At 49.3% G+C, this 23,680-nt stretch overlaps 1 long non-coding RNA gene across 1 annotated transcript in view; it reads left to right on the top strand.

The window, feature by feature from the left end:
- Positions 1-20,996, top strand: part of LOC308355092 — a 45,204-nt gene extending 24,208 nt beyond the window's left edge. The window contains exon 3 of the long non-coding RNA XR_013967925.1: positions 20,843-20,996. This is a non-coding gene — a long non-coding RNA (uncharacterized lncRNA). The remainder of the gene's footprint in view (positions 1-20,842) is intronic.
- The last annotated feature ends 2,684 nt before the right edge of the window (positions 20,997-23,680 follow it).

The following is a 23,680-nucleotide window of genomic DNA, read 5'->3' as shown; positions in this document are numbered from 1 at the left end:
AAATAATGGGAGACCATATTATGATAACTTGCTTTCCCATCATCTCAGATGAGTTGATGAGATCCAGCCAATCAACTTACATAGTGCCTCCTATTGCCAAATACTGTTCTAAGCACTGGGAATAAAACCATGAATACAACGGAGTCCTGGCCCACACGAATCTTAACTCCTAGCAGGAGGAGACTGCTACTGAACAAGTCAAAATAAATACATAAGAAAAGTACCGGCATAGCTAAAAAGGATCAAGAAGATTACATTGAATCGTGAGCAGGAGAGGCTATTTTTAGTGGGGGTGGCCAGGGAAGGTCTCTTGAAGGAGGTAATGACATTTGAGATGAGGTCATAGTAATAAGAGGCAGCTGCTCAAGACTGGGGAAGAATGCTCCCACGAAAAGAAGAGCAGATGTAAAGGTCTTCAGACTGGAACAAGACTGGCCTGTTCAGGGGACGGAAAGGAAGTGAGAGTCGCTGCAGTGTCCTGAGTGAGGGACAAGTGGAGAGAGATGAGACTGGACCAGTAAGCTGCGGCAGCCCCTGGACCTTCCGAGAGTTTGGGTTTTATTCTGAATGCAGTACATCCAGGGCACTCACTGGATGTACAGAGGACCTGACTTACCTTTTAAAAACATTATTCCCATTGTCAGGTAAATGTTGGACTAAAGGAAGACAAGAGGGAAGTAAGACCTATTAGGAGGTAATGCAGGCGGCCAGGTGAGAACTGATGGAGGGAGCCTGGGCCAGGGTTAGAGCAGCGGAGGACAGCTGGTGGATTTGGGATCCGTTTTGGAAGCAGAGCCGGTAGGATACATCAATGGCTTAGAAGTGAGGTGTCAGGGTGGCGGGGGCGGGGGAGTGAAGTGTGAGGAAAGGGGATGATTCAAGCACAATGATCAAGTTTTAGCCCAAGCGGTTAGGTGGATGATGGTGTCACTTACAAAAGTGAGAAATCTGAGTTGGGGGGCAGACTTGCAGTAGGAAAGAATCCATATTTCTGTCTTAGCTGTTTGAGATGTCCTTCTAGGGATGTCAAGTCGGCAGTTGGTTAGCCACCCCTGGAATGCAGCAGAGCTATTTAGGCTGGAGATAGTTATTTGCAAGTCATAGTCATGGATGGACTGGATGAGGACACTGAGCTAGAGAAGAGAGGTGCTCAAACCCAGACAAACATGATGTCACAGAAGCCTAGACAAGTGTTTCAAGAACGAGCGAGTTGTCATCTAGGGTTGCCCTGAGGTTGAGAAAGATGAGGCACGGGCCAGTGGCTTTGGCAGAATGACCCTGATAAGGGACCATTTCGTGGAGAGAGAAGGACAAAAGGCACAGGACAGTGAAGAGAAGAAAGCCAAAGGAAAACACCCAGGTCAGGTGGTCAGTAAGGCTTGCTGGCTGGGTCCCGCAGGGCTAGATGTGTGGAAGGGATTGACAAGTCTTTTGTTAGGGATATGTTGTCTTTAAGAATAGACTATTTTTACAATTCATTTTTAGTTTAAATTTGTATGCAGTGAAATACACATATCTTAAGGGATGAGGGTTTTTTTTTTTAATTGAGGTAAAAATCACAGACCAAAATCAGCCATTTTAAAGTGAACAGTTCAGCAGCATTCAGTACATGGTGATGTTGTATAATCCCCACCTTTACTTAGTCCCAGTTTTCATCCTTCCCAAGGGAGACCCCATACTCCTTATTGGTATGGGGTTTCCTTTGGGAATATGCTGTCTTAATTCACCATTTAATTCACATTTCACATTTGTTTTTTAGGTCTGAGTAGCTAGCCTCCATGTAACCCAGCTTTTTATTGCAAGAAGCGGGGCCAAGCCAAAGCAACCTGTGATGTTAGAAGTCAGGATCGTGATACTTTGGGGCAGGAGTGAGTTTGTAGTGAAGGGAAGGAGAACATCATGGGAGCTTCTGGGGTGGTCAGTGTCTTGACCCGGTTGGTGGCGCATGGATATGTTCCCGTAAAGATAATTATTCACGTTGTTCACTCATGATACCCACACTTGTCTATATGTATGCTTCGATTTAAATTAAAAAAAGAAGGGCTCCTGGGTGGCTCAGTGGGTTGGGCTCTGCCTTCGGCTCAGGTCATGATCTCAGGGTCCTAGGATCGAGCCCCCGCATTGGGCTCTCTGCTCAGCGGGGAGCCTGCTTCCCCCTCCCCCTCCGCCTGCCTCTCTGCCTACTTGCAAGCTCTCTCTCTCTCTCTCTCTCTCTGTGTCAAATAAATAAAATAAAAAATCTTAAAAAAAATTAAAAAAAAGAAATAGCTAAGGAATCAGGAGGCCTGAGTGTTGGTTCCAGCGTAGGAAGTGAGGAGTTGCGTGACCCTCCACAAGCCGTTTAACCCCTCTGGACCTTAGACTCCCTCACCTGTAAATGGAGAGGATTGAGCCAGACGCCCTTCAAGGTTCCTTCCCCCCAACATGGTTCCACGCGCAGTTTCCTCCATCCAGAGTGGGGCATTTGTGCTGCCGAGATCAGCCTGAAGCCCTCACTGACCTTGGCAGAGGGAGAGTCAGGCCTCATTCATGTTCTTCCTTTCAGAAACTAACGGTTGCAGCTGATGTCTCTGTGGTACCACTTGTCAGCGGCAAGGCAGCTGTGAAGTTAATGATAGTGCAAATAAAAAGCTGCTAGTAATTAGGCGGCTGGATGTTCAAGCATTATTGTTATTTTAAAAAATCAATTAGCTGAATAAGAAAATGCCATTGAGACAAACATTTATTTTTCTCCCTAGCACAGTTCCAGCTGGGAAGGAGGATAATGTGGTCAATTCCAGAAGGGGGAAATATGGAGCTGATAGATTGGAAATTAATATAGATTTTTAAAACTGCACAGGGGAAGGTGGAAGCTCTTAAGTTTTTTTAAAGCTTTTGTAAGGGAGGAAGAAGCTTCACATAATCACCTAGGATTTGTACCCACTGTTGCTTTATTAGCAAGCCTCCAGCTCTGGCAATGACCACATCCCCATTTCTTCCTTTTAGAAGGCCTTTTGTAACAAAAAATGTTTTTAGGACATCTGGGGTTATTGATCGGTATTCCAAGCTCTGGAATAGGACCTGGGGAATCTATGAAGCAAGTAAATGAAAAAAACAGAAATATTTTTCTGTACGTGTCTTGTTCATTGTCCGAGTAACTGCCTTTAGCCAAGCAGATCATATAATATGGTTGTGTTCGGTTTGAGTGCTCTTCTGAGGACTGCTGGGGTCTGTGTCCCGCATTAACCAGGTAACTCTGGGGCCAGGTGTGAAAATTTCCTGGGCTTTAGTTTCCTTATCTGTGAAAGGAGATTCTGTTAGTGCCCACCTCGGGGTGCGTGTGTATGTCTGTGTGTGTACACGGGTGTGCACACACATGCACACAAAAATTAGTTTGCATAACCCACGGAGAATGCTTTGCTCAGTGCCTGACATGTAGCAGGCACTCGGGAAATATTAGCTCTTTTCATGCTGGGGAAAAAGAGGGGGTTCTTAGGCCTGTGGGGAAGGGGCAGGGAACAGGCAGGGAACGGGCAGGGAAGGGGCAGGCAGCAGGAAGTGGACCCAACTGTTTGCCTTTTCTGTGGCCTCACGGACTCCTGCATGCGAAGGCTCTTGACCACTGTGGCTCTTGTAAGACCCCCACCAGGGCTTTCAGACTACTCTGTGCTTGTCAGTTTTGTGTCCCTGCTCGTTGCACTTTTAGAACCACAAATAGCCCTGGAGAGAGGGAGTCAGAAGATCTGTGATGAATGATGACCACGCCCCCTGCCGCCACAGCTGGTGACACAGGCCTTTAGCATAATGGAAGGCATTTGGGGATCTATTTTTCTCTCACTGCGTAGAGGATTACTCACCTCACTCCTCTGTGTCACAAGGAAGGAGGGGTGGTGGTGGGGGACACAATAAACTGCCAAAGATGAGTCAAGTTTTAATAGAACATCTTTGCTCTGAAGGCAGGGACTCCTGCTTCGTACGCTTTCCTGAGATTCAAATTGCAGAGCAAGCCTCGAACTCATGCTCTTTTACTTCTTTCTTCTCAGGGGAGGGTGGCAACTGCAACTGTATTGTTTCTGGAACTGTGTTTTAACCGTGTTCCTTCTAGGTTGGAGAATGAGGGAAGGTGATACTCCCAGAGCTGGCTCCCCGAGGGCCTCGGTGAATCTTGATTACGAACCCGGGCTGGTTCGTGTAGCTTCTGCTCTTACCTTCTCCTAAAACATCCACCCCCATCTGAGCCTTTCTGCCCTTCCCGTCCAGGAGTGGCCGGGTTAGCTGGCTCTGGAATAGAAACCAGTGTGGAGACCATCTCCTTCCCTGACCAGTACACTGCGGTGGCCTTAGTAGGTGCGTCATCTACCCCCTGCTAGTCTAGTCCGGTCAGGAAGCCAGTTGATTCCCACATGGGTGTACTCACCACGTCACCTGTGGCTCCGACCTCCCTGTGAAGCTCTTTTTCCTCAGGGTGGCACGGAGTCTTTCCCCAGGAGGTGTCCAGGGAGAGAAAGGCTAATGAGAAAGAAGCGATATGATCAGTTTTGTGATCATTTAGTGTTGAAGCTAAAGGATATTTCTTATAACAGTGCATTTGTATGTATTTTCTTATTTCCATGGTATGAAGCAGTGGAACAATCAGAAAGAAAGTAAAGGGGAGGGTCAGGTTCAGGGTACAGGCCAGGAGAGGAGAATGTAGGACACTGTTGAGTTGACCAGCCCATTGGCAGGAGGCATATTTTGAACATCTCCAAAGACCATAAGAAATAACATTGCAGAAAACATTGATTTTAACTGAACTAGTGTGCTTGAGGCCAGCAGTTCCCAAACTTAGCTGAGCATGAGAGTTATGGGGAGCTTTCCAATGATACATGTTCTGGGCTGTGTGCCGGGGAATTCTGAGTCCCTGGTTTTGGATGGGACTCTTCATCTTAGAAGTTTTCCCGGGTGGTTCTGATGACCAGTCAGGTTGTTTAATTACTAAGTTGTGCCACATTTCGAGGGGAGATGGTCACATACTATCTACCACCAACAAGGCACCTCAGGCTTATTTCTAAACCTTTTTTTTTTTTTTTTAGATTTTATTTATTTATTTGACAGACAGATCACAAGTAGGCAGAGAGGCAGGCAGAGAGAGAAGGGAGGAAGCAGGCTTCCCGCTGAGCAGAGAGCCCGATGCGGGGCTCGATCCCAGGATGCTGGGATCATGACCTGAGCCGAAGGCAGCGGCCTTAACCCACTGAGCCACCCAGGCGCCCCTATTTCTAAACCTTTTGTTACAAAATGTAACACACAAACAAAAACACACAAAACAGAAAAGTGGCTCAAAGCAAACACTCAAGTGTCAAATAGAATATTGCCAACGGATATGTTTTTTGGCAATTAAATAAAAATCTTCAAAATTTCCATATTTATAAACCACTGAAGCTATTCCATTTCTCCAGCACCTGAATTGCAAGCCTTGGGATTCAGGTATAATCTCTGATAACTCGCAAGTTTTTCTCTGGCTTAGGGGCTGACTTTTCATACTTCATAATCTTGTACTTGACTCCGGTGATGAACCAGGAGTCAGAATCTCAATTCAAACCCCAGCTAGTTCTTCTGCTTGCCTTATGATCTTGGACAAGTTCCTTTACATCTGAAATAATATCTACCCGCGTAGGATTTTGTGAGCATTAAATTTATTGAGCCAACTCAATATTGTCTGGTGATCTACAGTTTTCCTATCAGACCTTGTTTTCACTTTGCTCGTCTCCAAAACGTCTCTTCCCAGAAATTATCCCTGTGCCAGAGGCTTGTTGCATTTCCATCTGCATAGAGACATGCTCTCTTACCTCTTGTCTTAAAAGGAAATAAGCGAATTAAAAACAAACAAAAAAACCCCCTTCCTTGACCCCACATCTCCGTCCTGCTATTACCTTATTTTTCTGCCTCCATTTCTGGCAACATTTCTGTAATCACCGTCTCTGCTTATCACTCTGTGTGGTCTCCTCTGTGCTCTGCAGTTCGGCCTCTGTTGTCCCAAAGCCACTGAGACCACACCTGTCAAGATGACCAAGGATGCCTGCTTTGCCCCAGTCTAGCAATTCTTGTTCTGTTCTGAACTTAGTTGGTCTTTCAGCAGCATTTGACAGAGTGGGCCATGCTGAGAGCTGGCGAGAGAAGCTTCTGAGCAGAGGGAACTGAAAGCCCAAAGGCTCTGAGATGGGGACAAGCTAGTGGGTTCAAGAAGCAGGAAAAAAGGCTGGTGTGGCTGGAGCACAAGAAGGGAGGAGTATGAGCTGAGAAGGCAAAGCTCTGCAGGGACCAGATCATGGGGCACCTCGTCAACTAGAGCGAAGCTTGTGCATGGCGCCTGGCCCAGCGCAGGTGCTCGGGGTTAGCTGTTATCACCGTTATTATTATTAAGATCTTAATAATGCCGAGGGTGACAAAGAGGGAAAGGGAGCTGGGCAGGGAAATGAATTAAAATTCCCAGGTCTTGAAGAGCCTTCAGCCTGTTGAGGGTCTAGATTACACATAGGTAACTGAAGGGAAGCCCACAAGCTGATTTCTTAATGGTCAGTTGTCGTCATCACCCCTCCCCCTACCACACACACTTTCTTGGTGAATTGTGTCCCATCCTGTGATTCTCTCTGGATAATTAAGGTTTAGTTTTTCCCTTGAAAGGAAGCAAAAATGGGCCGTAAGTCCCTGTGAAGAAAGAGATGACTAAGAAGCTACCAACTATGAGGTTCCCATGTGGGCTGAGGATGGACACTGGCGCCGTGTCCTCTCTCGTTTTCCAGACTGTTCAAAGTAATCACCTCCAGATAAGTAGTAGCTGGTCTGTTTTTCCATTCGTGCCAGGCTGCAAACTGCACAAAGGAAATGAGACTCTGGAAGCCCCCCTTTTGGTTTCCTGATGCAACGTGTGTGACCTAAAGCAGGTGTGTTTTTATCCTCTTCGTGTCCTTGCCACACACATTCCTACTGTGGGCACCTGCACGCACACACACTCACAACACACATTCAACATACAAACACACGCACACACTCACTGCACCCCCAGATACTCAGTGCACACACTCAACACACACACATCTCTGTCATAGCTAAACTTAATGTGCTTTAATTTCCAAACTCTGACGCTCGCAGAGTTCTTCCTCAAAATGATAAGCCCATAGAGCATTCTGGGTAGTGGCATGTAAATGAGTAAGATCACTGTGTTCCCTGTTTTTGATTCTGGTAGACCATTCATATGGCAAGAAATATGCTAGGGTAGAATGTATTCCATTCTTAATCTGATTGTTTTCTGACTTTTGTGCTTGAGGACATTTTGTCATTATACTGGTTTTCTGGTGTTCCTCTCTTTCATGTCTAGAAGCTCAATATTCTTTTCTGTCATGCACCATTTCCAGCACTCCAGGCCAGTGTGATGTCTTTATCCTCTCCATTTTAGATTTGAAAGCATCTGTCGAGTGTCTGAATGTGTCTGGCTCATACAGGTGCTTTGCTTGAAGAAAACCTAATAAAGTATGAAAAGTCAAAGCCACAGAAGGACTCAGCAAGATTTCCTTCCTATCTTAGTATTTTTCTTGTTCTTCAAAAAAATTTTACTCTATGTTAATAATCTTATTTTATTTTAGAACCTATCAATCACCCTCTGATGGAAATGGGGAAAAAAATTATCTGTCACCCACAGATCATTTGAGAAACAATGAAATATACATTAGAACCAAGAAATTTTTTTTAAAGATTTTGTTTATTTATTTGATGGAGAGAGGGGTGCGGAGCACAAGTAGGCAGACAGGCAGGCAGAGAGAGGGAGTGGAAGCAGGCGCCCCACTGAGCAGAGAGCCCGATGTGGGGCTCGATCCCAGGACCCTGGGATCATGACCTGAGCTGAAGGCAGACACTTAACTGACTGAGCCACCCACGTGTCCCAGAACCAAGAAATTCTATTCATGAAAAGACACAGAGGATGAAAAAACAAGCCACGTAATGGGGGGAAATGTTTGCAGCACATTAATGGTTAAGGGAGCTTTAAGGATCAATTCAAGTAAAAATGGGCGAAAAATCACTTTACAGGAGAAATCTCAATGCCTGGTGAACATGTGAGCTATGCCCAACCTCACGATCACCTCACTGTCAACGAAAGCCACAGATTATTAATAAGGGGTCAGATTTTAGATCGACAAAACCTAAGAAGTCCATGCTGAGCAGCAGGCGCTCTCTGGTGGGAGGGTAAGCGATTCAAAGCCTTTGGAACACTCTTTGGCAGCATCCGCTGACGCTGAACACAAAAAGCCAGACCCACAAACAGCAATTCCACTCCAAGTCCTCCTCCTAGGAACTGACAACATGCCCACAAGCCCGGCCGTGAAAGCAGCGTGATTTGTGATGGTTGCAAAGTGAAAATGAGACGAATGACCACCAGTAGCCGACTGGATAAAGAGACGTGTGCTGTTCACGCTATGGAATCGTTAGCGGCAGCAAAGACCATCAGGCCCCAGCTTCAAACAGTGACGTCAGTGAAGCTCACGGGCCGTACCCTCCATCCCTGCCAGACGTCAGACACTCCAGGTTCAGACGCTCCCTGTACATTCAGTAACTTCTTAGTGCTGGAGTTAGTCCCATCTGCAGAGCCTGTGCCTGCTTGGTGCCCAGAAGCTTGGGGGTGAGAGAGGGTCCCTGAAAGGGTCTGGGGGACGTCCTCCTGGGCTCCCCTGGGCATTGCTGTGGTCATTCCTGTCACTGCTGTTGAGAACCTCTGCCCTGATGGTTCTTGAATCACAGGAGCTTGTATAGCTGAGTTGTACGTCCCTCCTGCTCCTCCGAGGCTGGATACCTGTCCTTCCCCAGGTGTTTGCCCAGCTCCTGCGGCTGCGTCCTGCAGCGGATGCCCTGCTCCCGGTGCCAGCCCCTCGGCGGCCTGGGGATGGTGCAGGGCCCATGAGATTCTTAGGTTTTTACATCCTTCATCCCTCTGTTCCCATCTCTTGAGCTTAGTACATTTGTAAATTTTTTTCTCATGTACGATTTCAAACCATATACCCGTTGCCCAAAATAAGGTTAATTATGCCCAAAATAAGGTTAATGCTCTAGAAGCATTAGAGAATGAGGCCATCCTGGCCCTGGTCTCTGCAGGCATAGCCCAGATCGTGACTGGGAAGAAGACACACAATGAAAATGTTAAGACACTGAGTGAATGCAAAGTACCAGGAACCTGCCTTTTCCTCCAGAAAATCACCAGCCACCTCTCTCCCTTTCCAGCTTCAGGTTCCTATAGCTGCACTCCTTAGCTATGTCTTTCAGCACCCCCAAAATTGATCCCCAATCTGCCTCCCCACCAGGACTTTTTAAAAACCTCAAACGTAGCGTACTGCACACAAGGTTTGCCTTTTCACCCATATTTCTTGACAGTTGGACATTTAGGTCTGCCCCGTTAAAGGTTTCACGCTACTGCACTCTAAAGAGGAGCTAACGGCTGAACACTTGGGATTTTTTTTCCTGGTGTTCGTCTGTGGGGAGGCTGCACTGAAAAAGAACCTCCCTGTCAATCATCCTTTCCAAGACCGAGTTTCCTTGGGTGGTTATTAAAATGTTTAACTTTTTCTTTCAAGAAAAGAGGATGAGAGCCGAGAGGAGTCTTCTGCGGGCTGGCCGGGACATTGGGGCTCTTCTGTGTAGTGGCAGGGTCGTCTTGGGCGTGCGCTTATCACAGGGAGGTGACATGGGAAAATTCCCGTAAGAATGGTCTGGATGGAAATGCAGCAGCACATTGGTCAAGATGCTTTATGAGGTTGAAAACATTATACCGCAACAATAAGGTGTGACTGAAATAGTGGGGGCAGATTTGACTGCAATCAAATAACTGCAGCCGGTCACATATGCTCTTGTTGGGCAAGATGGTACCCAGAAGACTGAGAACACCTAATCCAGACAGACTCAGGAAAAAACTAGGAATGTATTGTGTCATGTAGAAGTCCACAGGGTAGGCTGGCTTCGTGCACTGTGAGATTCAAATGCTCAGGCGATGTCACAAGGACTGGATTTCTTTTCTTGGCTCTGTCTTCTGACGTGTTGGCTCTCATAAGTCTTGCTGTGGGGACAAGATGGCTACAGCAGCTCAAGCCTCATGTCCCCTCGGGCTTTGGTACAGCGGGAGAGGGAAAGAATCTTCATCCCTAGTAGCTGAAACTTGCTCCAGATGGAGTCTTCTTGACCCTAATTGGCCAGTCGTTAGTCAGGTGGCCATCCCTGAACCAGCCAGAGAATTACATTCTCTGGCTGTCTCAGCCCAGATGTACTACCTTTTTGGGACTCAAGGTGAAGTCACCTCCACTAGAATCATGTAGACTGAGGGGAGAAGAGTAGATACCTGAATATAAACCATCAAGAAGCCACAAATTCTTTTTTTTTTTTTTTAAGATTTTATTTATTTGTTTGACAGACAGAGATCACAAGTAGGCAGAGAGACAGGCAGAGAGAGAGGGGGAAGCAGGCTCCCCACTGAGCAGAGAACCCGATGCAGGGCTCGATCCCAGGACCCTGGGATCATGACCTGAGCCGAAGGCAGAGGCTTTAACCCACTGAGCCACCCAGGCGCCCCAAGAAGCCACAAATTCTTACTGCAGTTAGGGACTTGCTGTTCATGAGCCTGTCATTTCAAAATTCTGGCGCAGCTGAGTTCCCTTCAGGGAATATCTCCACCTTTTGTTTTAGGGGGCACTGAACCAACAATTAGATTCATGCATGTGGCAAGAGAAATGTTTGCATAATGAAATGGCCTTTCAAAGCGTTTCTCTTTCTGTGAGATAACTCTTCCTCCTGTCAGGAAAAGAGGTTTGCCTCACAAAGGTCTAGCAAAAGGAATGTAGTTCTTAATTGGAGTTGCCAGGAAAGCAAACACACAAGGGCTGAGCATCCTTCCTCTGCACAACTAAGAAGAGATCAAGTGCAGAAAACCCTCCAAGGCGTGCGAGGTCATTTAAATCAGAGCAAAGAGGGGGAAAAACCAATAATTGTTTTTTGATCAAGCGTGATTACATTTAAGATAAGCTCAGCCATGCTTCTACTGTCACAAAGGGAAAGTGGAGGAGTTTGCCAAATAAGCTCCCCTACCTTTTTTGAAAGAGCCAATTATGAGTTGCAAATGACCTAAAATTGGGCTTGGAAATTAACACTGAAATAATCGATAAGTGTGTCAGTTCTCTAATCTTATTTTCTCAGGTTACTTCTCGGCTTCATCTCTTTCTTTTCCCAACTCTACCTCACCCTCAAATCTTCATTTCCTCTTAGCTTGCCAGTCTCACTGAGCACAGGGGAGCACAGCCGTGCGTGCAGCCCACGGACAGGCACTCCTGGGCGACACATGGTTGCTCAGGGCCTTTTGCCCAGCTCACCATCCATGTGAGTCAGTGGTTACTATCCTGACCTCGGCTTGGCTTTTTAGAGAGTGGGGTAGCCCTGGGATGGGTGAGCCCCAGCAGGCAAGCTTGAGGGGGTCACCAGGAGCATGGGTGCAGAGCAGACATCTGACAGGCATGGGGGGGGGGGGGACAGGACCAGAGGGCTTTTTTGGCTCTTTATCTGGCTCTTGGCCAAGCAGTTCCCAGCTCCCCGCCTCCACATTCCTTATTTCCAGACAACAAGTTCCAAACCCAAAACTGTGGTAGCCCTCAGATTTTGCTTTGTTTGCCAGGAACAGGTTTTAACATATTTTAAATCTAAATGCCTTTGGGTACAGTATGTGTGTATAAATGGGGATGTGTTCCTTTTGTTTTCCACAGTCCCTACTACTCCCTATTGCCTTTCACAGGCTGGCTTCATTATACCTTATCTGACTGACCTTCAGCTAGTGGGTAACATATTGACCCTTTCATTTTTTTCACCTTAATTCGCTCTCCTTTCTCTCTCTGAGGTAAACAGTCATTGAGGAATAACTCAGTCTTGGGTGTATGTCCCCCCTCCATGCCTCCATGCTTCACTGAGCCACACTGAGTCCCACTCTCCAAGTCTGCCTTTCATGTCCCCAAAGAAGCCACCCCCGCTCTGAGTCTGCGTGCATTTTGACGCCTCTTCCTGCCCTGGCCTCCAGCCTCCTCCTGATTCACTCACACTCCGCCTCCAGAGCTCCATCCGAAAGTCACTACCTCAGGAAAGCCTATCCTGACTGCCCCAGACTAGGTTGGATCCCATCGCATACTCAGAACACGCTGTACTTCTGCTTCACACATTTACCTGGACAGTCTTGCAAGAACGACCTGTTCGCTCTCCTCCCTCCCCCGAACAACCCCAACCTCCCACATCTCCCAAATGCGAGCTCAAGGAGGGTGGTTACCCAGTTCGTCTGGTTCATAGTTTATCTCCAGCTCCAAAGGAGCACAATCCGAGTGCTCCTTCCGTGGTGACCGGTGAGTGAGGGAGTGGAAGAGATGGTTAAGGTGGCAGCAGACTGAGACAGCAGGGAGGAGGATTTCAGGGGAAAGACCGCGTGAACACAGGGTCCAGAGCAGGTTCTCCCCCCCGCCCCCGCTGTGTCCCAACAGCCCACCGTGTGCAGGCGGGGTTCCCAGCTTTGGTGGGCCCTTTCAGCTTGAGCCCATTAAGTCCCCTCTCGCACTCCCTCTGGTAAGCTGTCCCCACCTTCCCCACTCTGTTTAGATGCCGCACTCCATTCCCTCGTGAAATAAAAAGCCACTTAGTAACATCTTCCTCAGTGTCTCTCTTTTCTGTCTCTCAACTCTGGCCTTCGGCAGCGCTTCCATTTAGTGGTGTAGGGCGAGCAGTCTTCCCAGGAAAAGTTTTTCTACGTGTCTGTGGTTTTACCTGAATTGCTTTTGTTTGAGGTCTAAATGGCTCTATTGATTTTCTGACCCATTCAGGAACTTTGCTATTTTTAAATAAAAGAGGGATGTGCCAAGTAATAGCAAATCGAAACCATCTCCATTGGTGCAAATCACCTTCAGGAAGGACAGACCACCGTTTGGGGGCCTGACGCAGTAGGGGGAGGGGCTCCATTCTGGAGGCAGAGATCTAGGTGCTGAGCCTGCTCTGATTCCAGCCCCTCATTGGTGGCCCTGCACCAGCCCTGTGTGCACCATGAGGGGGTCTTTCCGAGGGTGGATCTCAAGCTCCTGGAACTCAGATGGTTTACCTGGGTCCCTGAGCTCAGGGTCAGTGGATGTCACTCTTTCCCCCTGCACTTGAAGCCCAGGAAATCCCCAGGGCATGGCTCATCAGGGCTTGCCTGTGTCCTTGGACAAAAGTTGTGGCTGCCTGGGCAGGGGGTGCATTGTGGGGTCCAATTTACAGGAGTGTAAGGAGACCTGAGAAACGGTTCTTTCTTTGTTCTGTGAAGACCCTAAGTGAGCCGACCTCTTACTTCCACCCACTGGGACTGTGACACAGGAGTGGGCCTCGTGGTTGGTGTTAAAGGATTGCATGTTTGTGTCCCCCACCACCCAAACCCCCAATGTGATGGTGAACTTTTGTGAAGTGATTAGGTCATGAGAGTGGAGCCCTCATGGATAGGACTAGTGACCTTAAAAGAGACCTCAGAGAGCTAGCTCCCTCTCTTTCCACCATGTGAGGATACGATGAGAAGTTGGCTCTCTGCAGCCTGGAAGAGGGTTTTCACCAAAAGCCAACCATGCTGGCATCCGCTTCTGAGTTTTTGGCCTCGAGAACTGTGAGAAATGATGATGTATGGTTTAAGCCACCCAGTCTATGATAATGTGTTATAGAAGCCTGAACTAAGACAGTTGGGTTGGAAGAGGTGTCTGCATATACGGGGGTCTCCCCATAGTCCCTCATGTTCTTCTCCCTTCCCCAGTCCTTGCCACCACTGACTAGAATATGCCAGTATGGTCAGGCAGGAAATGCGAGGAGGTCTCCTCCTCCACACCCCTAACCTGACCAGGGAGGCATATTAATCCCCAAAGGGACATAGAGCTGGTCAGTCACCAAGTATTTTCCCTCCCTGGGAGACACGTCATAGCAGAACAGAAGAAATTCCTGGAAGGGTCACTGGTTCAAGAACTGTGTGGCCTATACAGCTAGTAACAAAACACCAGATTAATGTCTCCCAGGGCCACAGAAAATAGGATCCATTCATCCCAGAGCCCCAGGAAACAGTGGCAGCAACTCAAGGAAGCTTAGAGCTTGCTCAGAGTTTGGTGTTGGGCATTTGGAGGAGATGGTGGGTGGAGGCCCAGGATTTCACGTGCCAGGTGACTTGGCTGCCACCAAGTTGTGCTACCATATCTTGCTTCTGAAACAGGACTGAGATTTATAGCTCCAAGCCTGGCTGTCCTTCTGGCTGCAGGCTTCACTCATCCAGACCCTTCTCCTCTTCCTAAATGCTTTCATTAGCCTTTTTCTGCTCAGAAAATTTTATGAGTCTCTAGTTTTCTAAAGAAAAAAAAAAAAAAAAACTGACCTCCCTTGCCAAGCCAATGCTCAAGGCTGTTCCAGTGTTCCACAAGGGAGCCTCCTAAGCCCTTTTCCACTTCTGCCTCCATAAGACATCTGACGGCAGCGAGGCACGAGCCTCCATTCTCATTCTCCTCTAGTCCTTGCTCCTTTTCCAAGGCCCATTTCTGGGTCATTTTTCTTCTTGAAGCATCCCCTATCCATGTGGTCCCTATGGGTTGTTTATCTCTCTGAATTCCACTATAGGAAGAAAGTGTTACAACCCAGTTCTTTTTTTTTTTTTTTTTAAGATTTATTTATTTATTTATTTGACAGATCACAAGTAGGCAGAGAAGCAGGAAGAGAGAGAGGAGGAAGCAGGCTCCCCGAGGAGCAGAGAGCCCCATGCGGGGCTCGAGGACCCTGGGATCATGACCTGAGCTGAAGGCAGAGGATTTAACCCACTGAGCCACCCAGGCGCCCCTACAACCCGGTTCTGACCTTCTGGATTATAAGCTGTATGGGGGCAAGGACTGGTCCTGTGTTGTTCACCACTATATAACGCTCATCATCCAGGGCAGTAACTGGCACATAATAGATGCTCAATAGATACTTGCTGATTTAATTAATTCCATTTTTTATTACCTGTTTTGTTTCGTTTCATGTATGGAATTTGGTTGGCCCGAGTAGACTGCAAGCCCGTCAAAGCTTAAACCTGGTTCCATAACAGGTACTTGTGAAATTCTTTTTTTTTTTTTTAAAGATTTTATTTATTTATTTGACAGACAGAGATCACAAGTAGGCAGAGAGGCAGGCAGAGAGAGAGAGGGAGGAAGCAGGCTCCCTGCTGAGCAGAGAGCCCAATGCGGGGCTCGATCCCAGGACCCTGAGATCATGACCTGAGCCGAAGGCAGAGGCTTTAACCCACTGAGCCACCCAGGTGCCCCACTTGTGGAATTCTTATCCACTGATTTAGCTGGCTCTCAGAGCCCAGAGGGAGTAGTTACTTGGGCAAGGCTGAGTGTCTTTGCAGATGCTTTTTCTGGAATTTAATTTGACAATACAAACCAAGAGCCTTAAAACTGTCTATATCCCTTGATTTGGGAATAGTTCATCTATAAACCCATCCTAAGTAAATTAACCGACATGTCATCAATATTAATAAAGTAAGAGTGGCTGCAATTTACTAGACTGCCAGGCCCTTGTATGTGCCAGACCCTCAGCTGCCAGCCACTTCACATACATTCTTTCCTGTGATCCTCTGAATCACCCCATGAGATAAGTACTTTGAGCCTCAGTTCACAAATGAGACACTGAGGCCAGAGAAGTTTATGGAACTTGACTTATCATCACATCCTTGGCAAATGAGAGAGCTGGAACCTGACCTGGGAATGTGTGACTCCAAAGCCCATGCACTGTATCCTTATTATACCAGTAGAAAATCATGAGCAGGGGTGCCTGGGTGGCTCAGTGGGTTAAAGCCTCTGCCTTTGGCTCAGGTCATGATCCCAGGGTCCTGGGATTGAGCCCCGCATCGGGCTCTGCTCAGTGGGGAGCCTGCTTCCTCCTTTCTCTCTCTCTCTGCCTGCCTCTCTGCCTACTTGTGATCTCTGTCAAATAAATAAATAAAATCTTTTTTAAAATAAATAAATAAATACATAAAAATAAAGATGGAAGCAAAGATTGGAGTGACGTGTCTACAAGTCAAGGAATGTTAGCAACTGTGAGAAAGAAGAAGCAAGAAACAAATTCTTCCCTACAACCTCTCTAAGGGATACAGCCCTGCTGACACCTTGATTTCAGACTTCTGGCCTCCTGAACTGTGAGAACATAAATTTCTCTTGCTTTAAGCCCCCAAGCTTGTGGTAATGTGTTACATCAGCCCCTAGAAACTAATACAGATTTCTAGCCATATATGCCTTTAGAAACCTTACTCCCTGTCGTGTCAGTCCAGACCTGCTACTCTCTGATCCCAACCTACATCTCAAGCTGACAAGCATTCCGTAGCTTCTACGCCAGGAAATGCTGTCCTTTCTCTCTCCTGGCCCTGTGTCCCCCACTGAGTTCTCCAACTGCCCAAGAAGACCAATACAGATATAGACATATACCAGTATGTCTGTTATAAAAATTGGTACTTAACACCACTAATTGGTGCAATCAAAGCAGACCAAGTGCCAAGCACTGTCCTAAGCACAGGGACAGCATGAAGACCCACTTCCATTGTGTAGTGCTTTAGAGTTTGCAAATCACATCCATGTGCCTTCTCTATTTGAGCTTCACACCACCCCAGAAAGTAAGTAAAGCAAAACATTTACACCTGTTTTGTAGGTAAATAAGCTGGGACTTCACAGATATTAAGTGCCTTGCTCAAAGTCATGCAGTAGGGCAGAACTTAAACCCAGGTTTCCTGCTTATTCTTTCCATGATATTAAGTTCCTTCCAGACCCAGTGTTTGGGAAATTCAGGGAGAAGAAGGTGAATCTTAGAAGAGATAGAATTCAAGCAGAGTCTTGTAAAATGATAGAATCCCAATAGACTGGGGGTTGGCAAATTGTGGTCTACGGGCCACAGCCTCCTATTTTTATAAATAAAGTTTATTAGAACACAGCCTTGCTCACTATTTACCTATTTTGTATGGCTATTTACATAATTTGTATCACCTACAAAGTCAAATACAATTTGAGTCTTTACAGAAAAAGCTTGCTGACCCCTATCACCTAGGGTTCCATGTGTATGGGAGGGGCTTGTGGGGGTGGAGATTGCCTGCAAGATAAGGAAATCCCATAGCTTCTGGTTAAAAGTAATATTCAATTCCTTGGAATAACTATTTCTGGTCTTAATAATAATAGCAAACACTTAAACGTTGTACCTATTGTGTGCCAGGCAGTATTTTAACTGCTTTACACATCGCAACAATTATTATGATTGTCGCCATCATCATCATCATCATCATCCCCCTTTTATAGATGAGGAAGTAGGGCCAGAGAGATCGATTAGCATGCCCAAGTGTGCATAGCTAGGGAGAGGCACAGCCGCTGTTCAGAGCCGGATAGTAGCCGCCAGAGACTGTGTGTGGAATCAACCTCCATATTGCTCCTCACACCCTTAGGAATCCTGGGAATTCCCTCATTCATTCGACAAGAATGTCCAGAGCCCTGCTGTGATGTAGGCCCGGCGCTGGATGCTGTCTGTTTCTTTCTTTTTTTTTTTTTTTTTTAATTATTTATTTATTTATTTGACAGAGAAAGATCACAAGTAGGCAGAGAGGCAGGCAGAGAGAGAGGAGGAAGCAGGCTCCCTGCTGAGCAGAGAGCCCGATGTGGGGCTCGATCCCAGGACCCTGAGATCATGACCTGAGCTGAAGGCAGAGGCTTTAACCCACTGAGCCACCCAGGCGCCCCTGTCTGTTTCTTTCTGCTCAGGCATTTGCTACCATTTTCCTGACAGACTCCGCCCCCCCCCCCCCCCCCCCGCCCCACACACACCCTGCCACTCACCTGGGAGCAGGAGCACTGTTGGCAGCCTGGTGACTCTCTTTTGATGCACTGGCCTTGGGAGGTCAGGGAAGCTATGACAGAGCAAACGTAAAGGCTTTTCCAGAACAGAGACAAAGTGCTAAAGCCATGATGCCATGATCAAAGACAGAGTCACCAGCTGAGTAAGGAAGGGATGGAGGCTGTGGGGCCCTGTCGTGATGCCCAGAGACTAGTCACCTCGGCCACGAGGATGTTTTCCATGCACCGAGGCCGTAGGACTCTCCTGCAAGCCATAGCGTGATAAGCTGGAGAACGAAGGCAAGTCAGCTAGGTCCAGGACAGGACCCTGGCCCAGGCGCACCAATCAGCTTCGCTCAGAGGCCTTAGCATCCTATTGTGGCTTGTTTCTCTTCCCCCTTCAAAGGTGATTGATGGGTACAAGAAAACGAGACACAAAATTTCATACTGATGATATCATCCGGGATTGGGGGGAGGGGAGGGCTGCTCTGTTGGGGTATGTTTAAGAGCAAGCAAGGGGGACATGGGGCAGGTGCCCATCCACAGGGGTGGATGCACCTGTCTCTGACCGCCTGCCCCCCACCCCCCCCCATGGCTGGGAAGTGGGAGTAGGAAGAGAAACCGGCTAGAGTCAGTATCAGCTCCTCTACCCCAACCACTGCTCCCCAGGCAGCAAGCGTGGGAGGGGAAGACCAGCTTGTACGGCACCTTGTGCCTCTCTGTCACATGAACCCCTCCCCTCCTGAGAAGAAGAAGAATGAAGAATTGATCAAGGCTTCTGGCCCTTGGGAACCGTTGCTCACAGCATCAGTCATGGAGTCCTGGGTGTCAAGTTGAAAAGAAAAAAAAAAAAAGCATACACTGTACCCCAAACAAAATGGAATGAGAGAAAACACCCTTGAATATGCCCTCTCAAGATAGCTCCATCATCTGGAGGTGAGCCCAGAAGGCAGGAGAGAACCGTTTCTGAGTTTCCTCTTCATTCCTGGAGGACTGCAGCCCTCAGGAGAGGGGTCCACCTCAGCCATCTGCCCATGACCTCAGCGGACAGTCCATAGCACAATGGCTGGTAAGCTGGCTGGCGGGGGGCCAGAGGACCCTCAGAGTTCAAAGCAGTGGGCTCTTGAGAAAAAGGCAGATCACCAGGATCCACTTCAAAGGCACACAGAGCCCGGCTTGTGTCTCCATCCGTCCCTGTGAGCCTCCGCTTGGCTGGTGCCTCTGCTCTGAGGGGCTGGGCACCATTCGTGGTACTGGCCGCCTGCTCCTGTTCCCTTTGTGTCTCGAGCTAAAGCTCCCAGCTGCACGCAGTCCTGGCCAGGATCTCAGGAATGAGCTGGCCCGCAGGCATTTGTCCCAAGTGCCCAGGTCCAAACCAGCAGATGCCACCATTCACTGAAATCAGCATGTGACTCTGAAGAGCCTCCATAGGCCATGCCCAGGGCCCAGAGGCACCAAGGGCCCTGCCCCTGTGCACTCTGGGCTTAATGGCTAGTTGGGGGACAGAGCCCTGAAACAGATAAATACAGAACTGTGAGTGACAGTGACGCTGTGGGCTCTGAAAGAGACCATCCAGGTGCTGAGAGGGGCCTGTGCCAGGAGACCTAAGTCAGCTGGGGGTTCAGAGCTCGTGGGCTGCTGTGGCTGCGGGGAGGGCAGCTGCACAGGCAGAAGGAACCACACCTGTGAAGCACAGGGCTTGGGCCACCGAGGGGCCACCGGTGACCAAGCTGGGCAGAAGGGGAGAGAGTAGGTTGGGAAGAGGACGAGACTCAGGCAGGGCCCCGTCCGCTGTGATTTCGCTGGCATTTCCCAAGGGCTCAGCTCTCCGGGCACTGAACAGAACAGCACCAGCCCTCTCAGGGGACTCAAATGTTGTTTACTTACTGTTTCTCTCCCTCTCTCGACTTCACATTTCTCGTGGCATTTACCCCATCGCCGTCCATGTTTGTTTCAATGCCATCATTTCTGCCCTCTCTGAGCTACCCTGAGCAAAAGTGTATGTCGAGGATAGATACCAGAAGACAAGAGAAGGACACTCCGAAGGGCCCTAACTTGGGGCTTCCATCCCTGGGGACCCCATTCTGTCCAGTGCTGGAGGCAAAGCTGTTACAGTACAGGAGGTGGGAGTAGCAGGGGGCTGGATTTGAGTCCTGACTCTGCTCCCCACTGACCATGTGCGACCTTGAACACGTCACCCCCCACACACTCTGGGTATCCGTTGCCTCATCTGTGAAATGAATGGATTGCACTAGGTCAGGGGACCCTTAACGTGGATCCGTAGGTAAGCTTTCGGGGGGTCCAAGGATCCCTGGAATGGCATGTAAAATGTAGTGGATACGAGTATTGTGCATTTTTCTGGGGGAGGGTCCATAGTTGTCATTCAATTCTCAAAGGAGACCAGGACCCCCAAAACGGTCAGGAACAGCTGTGCTGGACGATGTCTGTGTGCTTACCGTTCTCGAAATTGTCGGCTCATCAACACTGAGGTCTTGTCAGAGGAGCGCTTACTGTAAAGTTGACAAGACACTGGCTTCTGGGGCACTCAGAGCCGGGAGAGGCTGGGAGTGTCCCAGGCAGGGAAGGGGCTCAGGGTACAAACAGGAAGTGTTTCTACATTTGCATTTCTGATAACCTGGTTAAGGAGGTCTCTGAGGAAACAGCCCTGCATCTGTGGGGTGTCAGCAATTCACCGCGATCCCCACCCCCGCAACTAACTAAATATTCACTTTTGTCCTTAACTGGTTTTCAGAATGTTGTGTTCTTTTAATTAAGGAATGCCCCCCAGTTCTATGTCTTTGGATGCCACACAACCGCGGTTGGCTCCAGGGTCCTGGATGTGACCAGGGGGGAGATGACCCAGGGGGGTGGCAGTGGGAATCCCACATCAGGGGCTGCTCTCCCCTTTCTTGGCCTGCTGAGCCATCCCGGTTTCTGCTGCTTTTCCTCGGCTCCCCTTTCCTTTCATGTGATTCCAGGGAGTGGATCGGAAATGACCTGAGCGAGGGGCCCACCTCCCTGGGACAATGGCCCGGTATTTTTGACGTGGGAGTGGCGTCTGCTGTGACTCAACCCCGTAGCAGCCCAGGGACAACACCTCCTTCAGAGTAGCCACTGTGTTTCGCTTCAAGCCACCCAGCTGTGTTCTGCGTGACCGAATCGGACACCTCTCACTTCCTCTGTGAGCGGAACGCGGCATTTGGATGACGTGCAGGCAAGTCACTTGTGCAAAACAGCACATCTCCACCTTTGTTCTCCCACCCCACCCCCCCCAGCTCTAAAGAAGAGAGGGGAAAAGAAGGAGGGGAAAAGCCGTTCCAGGACGGGACGGGGCTTCAAACTAGTGGAGACTTGGAGGAGAGGCACAAGCGCTGCTCTCGGGACTGGAGCGGGAACGGGTGCGCCCCTGAGACCCGTGCAAATCTCAGGCCAGCGCCCCGCGGGCTGGCTGTGTGAGCCAGGCCAGCAGGTCCCCGGACTAACACAGCTCTCCACTTGCCCAGCAAGTAGCACTTGCTCTGCGCCCTGGTTTTTCATCCTCACAGGGACAGTGACTTCCATGTTTTGTGGGGTGCACTCAGGGAGGCACCCTGGTGGAGGGCCAGTGACCCGGCAGCCTCCTCCTCCCAGGGCAGCAAGAAGTGCCGGGGAAGATGGTGCAGCCCCTGGTCCCACCACAGGCCCGAGCTCTTGGAGCCCTTTCCCACCTTGGATGTGACTCCTGCTGGCGTTTCTCCCACCCCGAATGAAGGGCGGCCAAGGGTGCCAGCCAGGGCTGGGGGAGTCCCAGCTCCCTAACGTTACAAGACACACAGGCGATAGATGTTTGGGTCTCTGAACCTGCCCACTTCCTTCCTGCCCATGGGCTCAGTAGCTAGACCGTGACACATTGATGAACAAATCCTCCAGGAATGATGCTCCCTTGAAGTTGTTGGCTGAATTAGAAGAAGAAAATAAGTGAAAATATCTACAAGTCATGTGAGGCAGCGTTGGCCTGCATCATCTCGGGCAGCAGGGGAGTTCCTGTGGGGCTGCGCTCGCTCTGCAAAGGCTCGGGGCTCTCCTCCAAGGGTCTGCCGGCCTGAAGACAGGCAGACAGCAGGGCCCGGGGTGACAGCTTGACACTTGCAGCCTAAGAACCGGGGCGAGTCACAGATGCTGTCTGGGCCTCACCTTCCTGTTTGGGGGGAGCTCTAACTCCCACCTCGGAGAGATGTTTGCAGGATTAAAGGAACACTCCTTAGCCCAGGGCCTGGCTGAGGTGCTCAAGGCGTATTCCTCACCTCCCTCCTCTTGCCTTTCTCTCGGAGCCCCTTCCTCTTCCTCTTCCCCTTCCTCTTCCTCGGTGCTGTCTCCCCCTCTGGGTCCTGCCAGCTCCCCTTCCCCACCACGTGCAGCAGCCACAGGGGCCTGTGGCTCCCCTTGCTTTTGCATCTAGGGCCCCTGTTTCTTGCCCAGACCTACTACTGTGTCAGGTCTTATGTCTATGACCGGCTCCCCAGCCACCGCTTCCCACCTGCTCGACTGTTTCTCCAACTCAATGGACTCTCTGCTTTGTTTACAGCCCCCCCACCCTTGCACTACCATCTCCCCTTGCACTACCATCTCCCCTAGTGTCCTCTCCAGCTGGGCACAGTAAACCTAGCCTGGGGTCACATCCACAACAGGGGCCACTGAAAGTCCCCAACTGAAGGACCCAGCCTCTGCCCACCTGCCCATCACCACACGGAGGCTCTGGGAGTTCCTCATCCTCCCAGGAGAGAACACTCCTCAGAAAGGGCGGCTGATTCCCCGCCCCCACCCCAGGTGACATCCTTGTAAGGGGGAGGAGCAGGAGGACTAAGTCACAGCTTTAGGAGATCTCGTCTTGCCGGCAGGAATCAGAATTCTGTTTTCAGGGGCTTTATGCAAGGCCTGGGATGGAGAGGGGTCATGGTCAGTGTCCATCCTGGGCACACACACACCCCCAACATGCACATGCACACACACACACACACACACACACACACACACACCCTCAGCCTCCCGGCCACCGGGCGACAGTCCAGGCTTCGAGAATGTAGCAGTCGATATTATCATCAGCTTGTCTGCATCATAAGCCTTGCGTTTGACATCCTGGAATGCCTTCCGAATCTGTCTGAGTAATATCTTCCTCTGGTTTTGAAGTTTCTGCCAAGGAGGAATGTCGCTGGAATGCAGCCTCTGCTGACACCTGGGCTGCCAGTCCTCCGCCATGAGGCTGACCGAGCTGGCTCACCCGTCGCCCAGCCGATGACTGAGGCCAGGGGCTCTCTGGTGAACCAGCCACACTCCACCAGTGTGCAGGCCTCCAACTCAGGCAGCTCAGGATAAGGGCACAGTCTGTGGCAAGGAGTGATCACAACAACTACCAAAATGAACAATCATAGCTGGCTGATTAAAGCGGGTCCCATACACCAGGCTCAGCCCAGCACAACCCCTATGGGATCGAACTTAATCATCCCAGGCAACCCAGTCAGGTATTAACATCTCCATTTTACAGATAAGAAAACTGAAGCTCTAAAATTAAGCAACTTGGGGCGTCTGGGTGGCTCAGTGGCTTAAAGCCTCTGCCTTCGGCTCAGGTCATGATCTCAGGGTCCTGGGATCGAGCCCCACATCTCGCTCTCTGCTCGGCAGGGAGCTTGCTTCCTTCTTTCGCTCTGCCTGCCTCTCTGCCTACTTGTGATCTCTGTCTGTCAAATAAATAAATAAAATCTTAAAAAAAAATTAAATTAAGCCACTTGCCTAAGGTCACGCAGTGGCAGAGCCTGTGTGCCGGGCAGCCTGGAGATGGC

The sequence above is a fragment of the Martes martes genome, assembly GCF_963455335.1.
Source record: "Martes martes genome assembly, chromosome: 14".
Lineage (NCBI taxonomy): Eukaryota > Metazoa > Chordata > Mammalia > Carnivora > Mustelidae > Martes > Martes martes.
This window is presented reverse-complemented; position numbering and strand designations above follow the sequence as displayed.